General features: G+C 41.1%; 1 protein-coding gene across 1 annotated transcript in view; it reads right to left on the reverse strand.

The window, feature by feature from the left end:
- The window catches only part of slc29a4a (solute carrier family 29 member 4a), a 229,853-nt gene extending 225,693 nt beyond the window's left edge, over positions 1–4,160 (reverse strand). Inside the window, exon 1 of the mRNA XM_073060696.1 lies at positions 4,037–4,160. The gene's annotated coding sequence lies outside the window, so the exon portion shown is untranslated. The remainder of the gene's footprint in view (positions 1–4,036) is intronic.
- Positions 4,161–8,862: the final 4,702 nt, after the last annotated feature.

The following is an 8,862-nucleotide window of genomic DNA, read 5'->3' on the forward strand; positions in this document are numbered from 1 at the left end:
AAGACTGGAAAGCAAGGATTCGCCAAATCTTACCTTATAGAAGCATAGAAAACCTACTGCACAATACAGGCCCTTTGGCCCACAAAGTTGTGCCAAACATGTCCCTACCTTAGAAATTACTAGGATTACCCATAGCCCTCTATTACTCAAAGCACCATGTACCTGTCCAAAAATCTCTTAAAAGACCCGATCGTATCCGCCTCCACCACCGTTTCTGCTCCTATCTCAGTAAATAAATAAAAGCTATAGCTGATAGTGGAGCTGGAGGGAGCACTGGAATTCAGAGCAGAGATCTCTACATGACTAGAGATTCCAAGTCGTGCTCAACTGGATGCAAGCACTCAGTCTAGGAACCATTGACTTCTCTTCTCCACTGATGAATGACCTCCAGATGATCTTTCCACGGCATAATTTAGTGGTAGTATTTAGCATGGTAAGTGGTCATCAACATTATGAATGACATTCTCAGTCAGGACATGGATGGTCCTGTTGTTTCTCCTGGGCCATTAACAAAGGGTGATGTATTCATTATTTAGCTACAATGGCAAGACAATGCAAACACATAGTGCACAATTTCGGCGAGAAGTGACTCAATCTCAACGAGAGTTCTGTAATATGAGAAACACAGATTGTGTGCAAGATGTTCCCACAAACAAAAATGTGAGAGTGACCAGTAAGTCTGTTTTTCTGATGTTGACTGAGTGAATATTGCTCAGGGCACTAGCACTTTCCTAATCTTCTTCATAATAATGTTAAAGCATCTCTTAAACCTAAGTCAGGTGGCTGAAGGCATATAATAGAGCAAAAATTAGTGTGAAGTTAGAAGATTGGGAAGCTTTTAAACTCCAACAGAAGGCAATTTAAAAAGTTACTAAGAAGTTAAAGATAGACTATGAAAGTAAGCTAGCCAATAATATTAAAGAGGATACCAAAGGTTTCTTCAGATTCTGTCTAAAAGAGAGGCCAGAGTGGATATCAGACTGTTGGAAAACGATGCTGGAGTGGTAGTAATGGAGGACAAGGAACTGGCGGATGAAATGAAGAAGCATTTTGCATCAGCCTTCACTGTGGAAAACACCAGCTGTGTGGTGGAAGTTCCAGGTATCAGAGGTCATGAAGTGTGTGAAGTTACCATAGCTAGAGAGAAGGTTCTTGAGAAACTAAAATGTATTAAGTTAGATAACTCACCTGGACTATATGGAGTACACCCCAGAGTTCTGAAAAAAGGTGGTAGAAGAGATTGTGCTGGCATTAGTAATGATCTTTCAAGAATCACTAGATTCTGGTATGGTTCCAGAAAACTGAAAAATTGCAAATGTCACTCCACTCTTCAAGAAGGGAGAGAGGCAGAATAAAGGAAACTATAGGCCAGTTAGTCTGACCTCAATAATTGGGAAGATGTTGGAGTTGATTATTAAGGATGAGGTCACAGGGTACCTGGAGGCATAAGATATTATCAGGCCGTAGTCAGCATAGTTTCCTCAAGGGAAAATCTTGACTGACAAATCTGTTGGAGTACTTTGAAGAAATAACAAGCAAGGCAGACAAATGAGAATTGGTTGACGTTTTGTACTTGGATTTTCTGAAGGCCTTTGACAAGGTGCCACACATGAGGCTGCTTAACAAGCTATGAGCCCATGGTATTATAGTTAAAATCCTAGCATGGCTGCTTGGTAGGATTTTTCTCTGCTTGGCTGCCAGTGACTAGTGGTGTTCCACAGGGGTCAGTGTTGGGACCCATTCTTTTACTGTTATATGTCAATGATTTTGATGATGCAATTGATGGTTTTGTTGCAAAGTTTGCAGACGATATGAAGATAGGTGGAGAGGCAGGTAGTTCTGAGGAAATAGAGAGGCTGCAGAAGGACTTAGACAGATTAGGAGAATGGGCAAAAAATGACAGATGGAATACAGTATCAGGAAGTGTATGGTTGTGCACTTTGATAGAAGAAATGAGAGGGTTGACTATTTTCTAAATAGAGAGAAAATACAAAAAATATGAGGGGCAAGAGGACTTAGGAGTCCTTGTATAGGATTTCCTAAAGGTTTATTTGCAGGTAAATTTTGTGGTGAGGAAGGTAAATGCAATGTTTACATTCTTTTCAAGAAGACTAGAATATAAACTCAAGGATGTAATGTTGAGACTTTATAAAGCATTGATGAGGCCTCATGTGGAGTACTGTGAGCAGTTTTGGGCCCCTTGCCTTAGAAAGGATGTGCTGAAACTGGAGAGGGTTCAAAGGAGGTTTGCAAAAATGATTCCAGGATTGAATGGCTTGAAGGATGTTTGATGTCTCAGGGCCTGTATTCACTGGAATTCGGAAGAGGGAGGGGTGACCTAATCAAAACCTATTGAATGAAGAAATATCTTGATAGAGTGGATGTGGAGAGGATGTTTCCTATGATGGTAGAGTCTAAGGTCAGAGGACGCAACCTCAGAATAGAGGGGCATCCTTTTAGAACAGAGATGAAGAGGAATTTATTTAGACAGAAAGTGGTGAATCTGTGGAATTCTTTGCTACAGGCAGCTATGGTGGCCAAATCTTTTTGTATATCTAAGGCAGAGGTAGGTAGATTCTTGATTGGAGGGATATGGGGAGAAGGCAGGAGATTGGGGCTGAGAGGAAAATTGGATCAGCCATGATTGCACTTCTCCTGGGAAACACTGTCTCATTCTGCCCTGCAGAGCTGATGTACGGTTAGAATGACAATAAAATTTTTGAATGTTGAATCTTGAAATGGCTGAGCAGACTCAATGGGCCAAATGGCCTAATTCTGTTCTTATATCCTATGGTCTGATGATCTGATTGGAAAGACACGGCCTTTGTTTCTGACACTTCACGATGCTGCAATCATCTAGTACAATGATGGAGTTTCTAGAGAGTTTATATCTTTGCACTCACTGCAGTTAAATCCTCAACTATTCTGCAGACACATGAGCTAACCTAGAGAAGGCTTTTATATTCAGATCATTAGATGTTGACTTACATAAGGTACTCCAGTTATACGGGTCAAGTTACACCCTCAAGCACTTTAAGTACACAACTCATCCACAGAGCAAAAAAAACACTTCCATTCTTTTACCTGTTCCATAATCATTCCTCTTCATCTCTCAGAGCTTAGCTTTGGTATGTGAATGCTTATAATACTGCACAAAACATTAAAAAAAATCAACATGAGAAGGTTATAAGCATCTATAGATAGATACCTTAATCACAATTGCCATTTGCTTCATGACAATCCTGTCGAGCATTCTGGGAATTTTAATTTTGTTTAAGGTTCCATGTAAATATGTACAAATGGCTAAGAATTCCTTACCTCCTTAAACAGAGTACCAATCAATCTTGCAATGGAGTCCCTATTTAAGACTGAGACACAAGTCTTAATCTTAAGAGATTGTACAAGTGCGGGTATACAGTATATTCACTGGCCAACCTCAAAGGTCAAGTTAAATGAAGTTTATTGTCATTTAACTACATAGATGTATATAATGTATATTACCATATAATGTATATAGAAATGAGACAGTGTTTCTTCGAACCAGGGTGTAAATCACTTAACACACATACTATAACACACAATAATTTATGAAGGTAAGGGTAAAAGCTACAGATGAATCACAGATAAATAACAAACTAAAGTGCTTTAATATTAAATATTGTAAGGTACGGTACAGATTAACCAGTGACACGTCAAATACAATGCAGCAGGGAGTTCAGAAGCCTAATGGCCTGGGGGGAGAAATTGTTTCTCATTCTGACCGTTCTTGTTTTTATGCATCGTAGTCTCCTACCTGATGGTAGGAAATCAAAGAGGATGCTGGATGGATGGGTAAGATACAATAAAGGAAATAATGCATAAATTATGTATTCAATGCAGCTGGAAGGTATTTTACTGTGCTAAATCACATCAATGGGCATTCTCCCCTGAACCACAGCTCTGCTACAACTGCTGTGGGCTTGTGCTGGATTGAAATGGGAGACAGAGGAATAGAGGAGGATGGATCTACACTGTAAACAACCCCTCCCCTACTCACCCATGATCCTTTCAACACCCTTCTGGAGTAAGTCCCTGGTGTGAGGGGACAAGACGGCCATTCAGGAGCACAGCAGGAGACCCTGGCAGATGGCAGCCACTGAGCTGTCCGTTCACATTAACAGAACCCATATGGAGCAGCGGTGAAAGGAATCCCACCGTCTCCCGAATTACGTTCAGGTGAGAGCTCTTATACTTGGAACTGCTCTCTGCACATGCTATATTTGGCTGCAATACCGAGACAGCAAATCACACACACCCACACTTGGAGACTGGCAGGCAAAGTCTCACAAAACAAATGACGCAGCCATATTATCACTGAATTCAGAATAATGCTTCCCATTTTGTCTGCCAAGCTAAAATTGCAAGCAGCAGGAGATTGTCTCAGCAAGGAGCAGGAAGGATCAGATCTACTCAGGTTGCAAGAAGGGGACCCTGCTCTTAAAGTGCATCAGGACAACTCACGCCTGCGTCACCAACACCAAAGTGGAAGCATTGAGTTTGCTTTCTGGTGCTGTCACTAACTTGGTTTTTATCTCAGATGTTCTGCGAATAATGTAAATGCAAACGTGGAAATCCAAAAAAAAACACTTCTGGGCAGCACAAGGCCTCTCAGCTCAGTGTTCTATCAGATGATTACATAAACAGTAGCTACTCTAGATGGCATCCAATTAGATGGGTAAACAGCTGACCCACATGATCAGAAATGTGTATGATTCAAGCAGATACAATGAAGTAATCCTCATGTGATTGCTACTGCCAATTACTTTGGTATGGAGATTTCAAATATTGGCATATCAATCATGGTATATGTCTGAAAGGATCCTTCATGAATTAATCTGTTAGAATTTGTATGGATGTTACATCTTGCGTTCAAAGCTCTCTCATTAAATCTACTAAATGATTCAAATCTACTTATATTATATTTATTTTTAGACTACAGGCCATGCACTTCCAAGAAATATATTTTATGTTTCCCCAAAGATAATATTATTAAACTGCTGAATAATAGAGTATGAGATTATATCTTCTTTGTTAAAACTGTTAATCTGGATGATCCATTCTAAAACAGAAACACACTTGTTCAATATCACGTACAACTATAATTCAGACAGCAAGATGTTGAGAGGGTGCAAATACCTCCCTCTGCAGTGAGTTGCAGCTTTATTTGGTGAGGTACACCTTTTGCTTGTCGTAGGTTACATTCAATGTTGCTGGTATTAATCCTGGTATTGTTTGTGTTCAATGAATTGCTCTTTGTAGATTTGTTCCCATGATGAGTGGTAATTTTCTACAGGGCATTTCCATCCATAGAGATAGAACAGGAGCTTCTTTCATCAATCTGTGGTTGTTGATAAAGGTCTCATTTATCAGGCTCCATGTTCCACAGCTGCTGGGGGCACCAAGCCTGCTGCAAACTTTGGCTTTTACCAAAGCTGTCACAATTTCTTCCATAGCTGGCAGTAGGTGGGACAATCTTGATTATCTTCTTTGCCTTTATGGTTGAAGTGTAATGTTAGCTATCCGGTTGATGCTCCCTTCTCAGCACAATAAAGTTTCAGCTGTAACATCTTTCTGCTCTTGGATTTCCTTTTAAGTTTTCTCAAATCATCATAAGCTTCCAAACATTTTATCAAACATCTTGAATATATTTGATTTAGGACCCTTTCACTTAGTATTGTGCACTTTTGATCAGCAAGTTGCTATCAATTCTTCATGTGTCATCTTCCAGTACACTGATCTCAGTCCTGCATAATTTTTCTAACCCAGGGTGGCATAGTCTTCTATTTCTATGGCAGGAGCATGCCCCTGTTTTCCTTTTGTGTGTCTCTCTTTCAAGTTGTGGGCATTTATCTCCTCCACACACCATCAAAAGGGCAGTATTTTGCATCCAGACATTTTCCATCAGATACCTATGATCTTCAGGTCCTCATGGAACATCTTCTGGTGTAGCCCATCACGGTTCATGTCCACTTTCAGATTGTGGTTGAAGATTGCATGCTCTTACTCAACTTTGGATTGTTGTCTGGATCTCTTTTCTCTGAGAACTGCCAAACTCATTTGATCTCCACCATTATGCTTTGCTGTTCCTGTCTTACAGCCTCAGATCTATGATTTGCTTCATGTTTACTTTCAGACCATGAGTCACGTGCTGAGATACAATGTATGATTTCTATATGGTATACCTGTATAGCACTCTATTTAATGATGTGGTACAGTACTTACAAATCCCACGATTAGCCCACTCTCAGGTTGGAGGAGAAACACTTCCATCTAGGTAGCCTCCAAACTGATGGCATGACATTGATTTCTCCAACTTCTGGTAACTTCTCCCTTCCCCTCTTTGTCATTTTGCCATTAACCTCTTCTCCTCATCTGCATTTCACCTCTCCCTGGTGCCCTCTTACTTCGCTTTCTCCCAATATCCACTCTCTTCTACTATCAGATTTCTTCTTCACCAGCCGTTTGCCTCTTCCACTTATCATGTGCCAGCGTTTTACTCCACCCCCTCTCCCCACCCACCAGGCTTCATCCATCACCTATGGCTTGTCCTCCTCCCCCTCCCCCCACCTTCTTATTCTAGCTTCTTCCCCTTTCCTCTCCAGTCCTAAATTAGTGTCTCAGCTCATAACACCGACTGTTTCTTCATTTCCATAGATGCTGCCTGACCTGCTGAGTTGCACCAGCATTTCGTGTGTGTTATTCTGGGTTTTCAGCCTCTGCAGGGTCCCTTGTGTGTAATATTCCTGTATATCCCAGTTCATTGCTGCAGCAGTCTAAACAAACTAAATGAATGAATGTTCTTTTATTGCTAAGATGTCACTACGACCACACCTGTAATGATTGAGAATAATTATGGTCTTGTCCTTAAAGTGAATTAAGAACCATCACTGAAAGCTAAAAGAAAACACTGCAAAATCCCCTTTCCTTTTCCCTTCTCATTACATCAGGAGCCTACTATTGCCACATCCAAACTCTAGTTATATCCAACCTTGCAACGATCGTTCTGAACACAGAAAGACAAGCCTAAAGCCTCTTGACATGGAATGGAACAGAAGAATAACCATGCTCAGAAGACTTCTCATCATAAACTCTTGCTGAATGATGGGGGATGACTGTGATAGGATATGCAATCCCTTAATAAACCTCTACTGGTATGGGTATTGGTTTATTATTGTCATATGTACCAAGATACAGTGAAAAGCTTGTCTAGTATATTGTTCATACAGATCAAAATCATTACACGGTGCTTTGAGGTAGAACAAGTTAGAACAATAACAATGCAGAATAAGGTGTAAAAGCTACCGATAAATGATAAAGTGCATGATCATAACGAGATAGATGGTGAAATCAGGAATCTTATCATACAACAGGTCCACTCAAGAGTCTTATAACAACGGTATAGAAGCTGCCCTTGAGCTGGTAGTACATACTTTCTGGCTTTTGTATCTTCTGCTTGATGGGAGAGGGTAGAAGAGATAGAAGTCTATGATGTGTGAGGTCTTTGATTATGCTGGCTGCTTTACTGAGGTAGGGACAAGAATAAACAGAGTCCATTGAGGGGAAGCTAGTTTCTGTGATGTGCTGAGCTGTGACCACATCTTCCTGCTTTTTGTTGTGGTTACAAGCAGGACATTTTGCATACAAAGCCATTGTGCACTAGGATAGGTGTATCGATAAAGGTCCTGGTCAGCTTTCTTGTCCATGACATCTATGTGGTTGGTCTAGGATGAGCTATTGGTGATATCCACTTCTAGGAACTCAACCCTCAGCACGATTGGAGCGTATGCGCTGTCCCCCTTCCTGAAGTTACGACTGCTCCTTTGTTTGCTGATACTGAGAGAAATGTTAGAAAACTTGATCATTGTACAAAACAGTGACTGATCTGTGTCATGTCTCAAAGGATTCAGATCACTGCAGCTTTAGAGAGATTTCTCAATTTTCCTTTCAGCAGAGAATGTGAAGCTAGTGAACATTTGGACTTGTTATTTCTGCAGCGTCCCTGAATCGAGCTGAGTGCTTTCTATGCATATTTTGAACATAATGGAATGGCTACATTACCAGCCATCCCAAGAGCCTCCAGTACACCTGAATCTACAGTCACCATCGTGGATGCGAGAGCAGTTTTCTAGAGGATGATCCCTTGGAAAACATTGGGCCATGTCCTGATATCCTGCGCAGATCAGCTGACAGAAGTCAGCTGTACAGTCTCTCTTCTCCTCCCTCCAACTGGGAGCACAAACCACCAGACTCAAGGACAGCTTCTACTCTACTGTTGCAAGCCTACTGAATGGCCTGGCAGATATGCTCTCGACCTTACATTCTACCTGGCTATGAGCTTGAACCTTGAGGTCGATCGGCACTGCACTTTCGGTGTAACCGTAACACTTTATTCTGCATTCTGTTATTGTTTTCTCGTTTACAAGTCAATTTGTTATTGTAGTGAAATGATCTGTATGGGCAAAATGCAAAACAAGCTTTTCACTGTACCTTGATACATGATAAACCAAATTACCAATTTCAGGGGGGGAATGATCAAAGACAGAGATGTTCAGTCACGGTGCTCGGCAGGTGTTGTGTACACTAAGGATTTCAGGTTCCTGATTCAGAAAAGGCAGTTATAGGAATTTGGCTTCCAGCACGATTGCTGAAAGCAAGGTCTGAAAATGAGAGCCATTCTAACCTTCCTGGCTCAGGGGCCTTAGCTACGCTTAATACACTTGCAGATCCAGTTTATACAGCACATCCAAATACCATAAGCACCCTAGGACAGCAGGAGGCAAGGAAAGTTAAACTCACCCAATGGCCAGAAGAAACAAGGTTCAG

The sequence above is a fragment of the Hemitrygon akajei genome, chromosome 11 (assembly GCF_048418815.1).
Source record: "Hemitrygon akajei chromosome 11, sHemAka1.3, whole genome shotgun sequence".
Taxonomy (NCBI): domain Eukaryota; kingdom Metazoa; phylum Chordata; class Chondrichthyes; order Myliobatiformes; family Dasyatidae; genus Hemitrygon; species Hemitrygon akajei.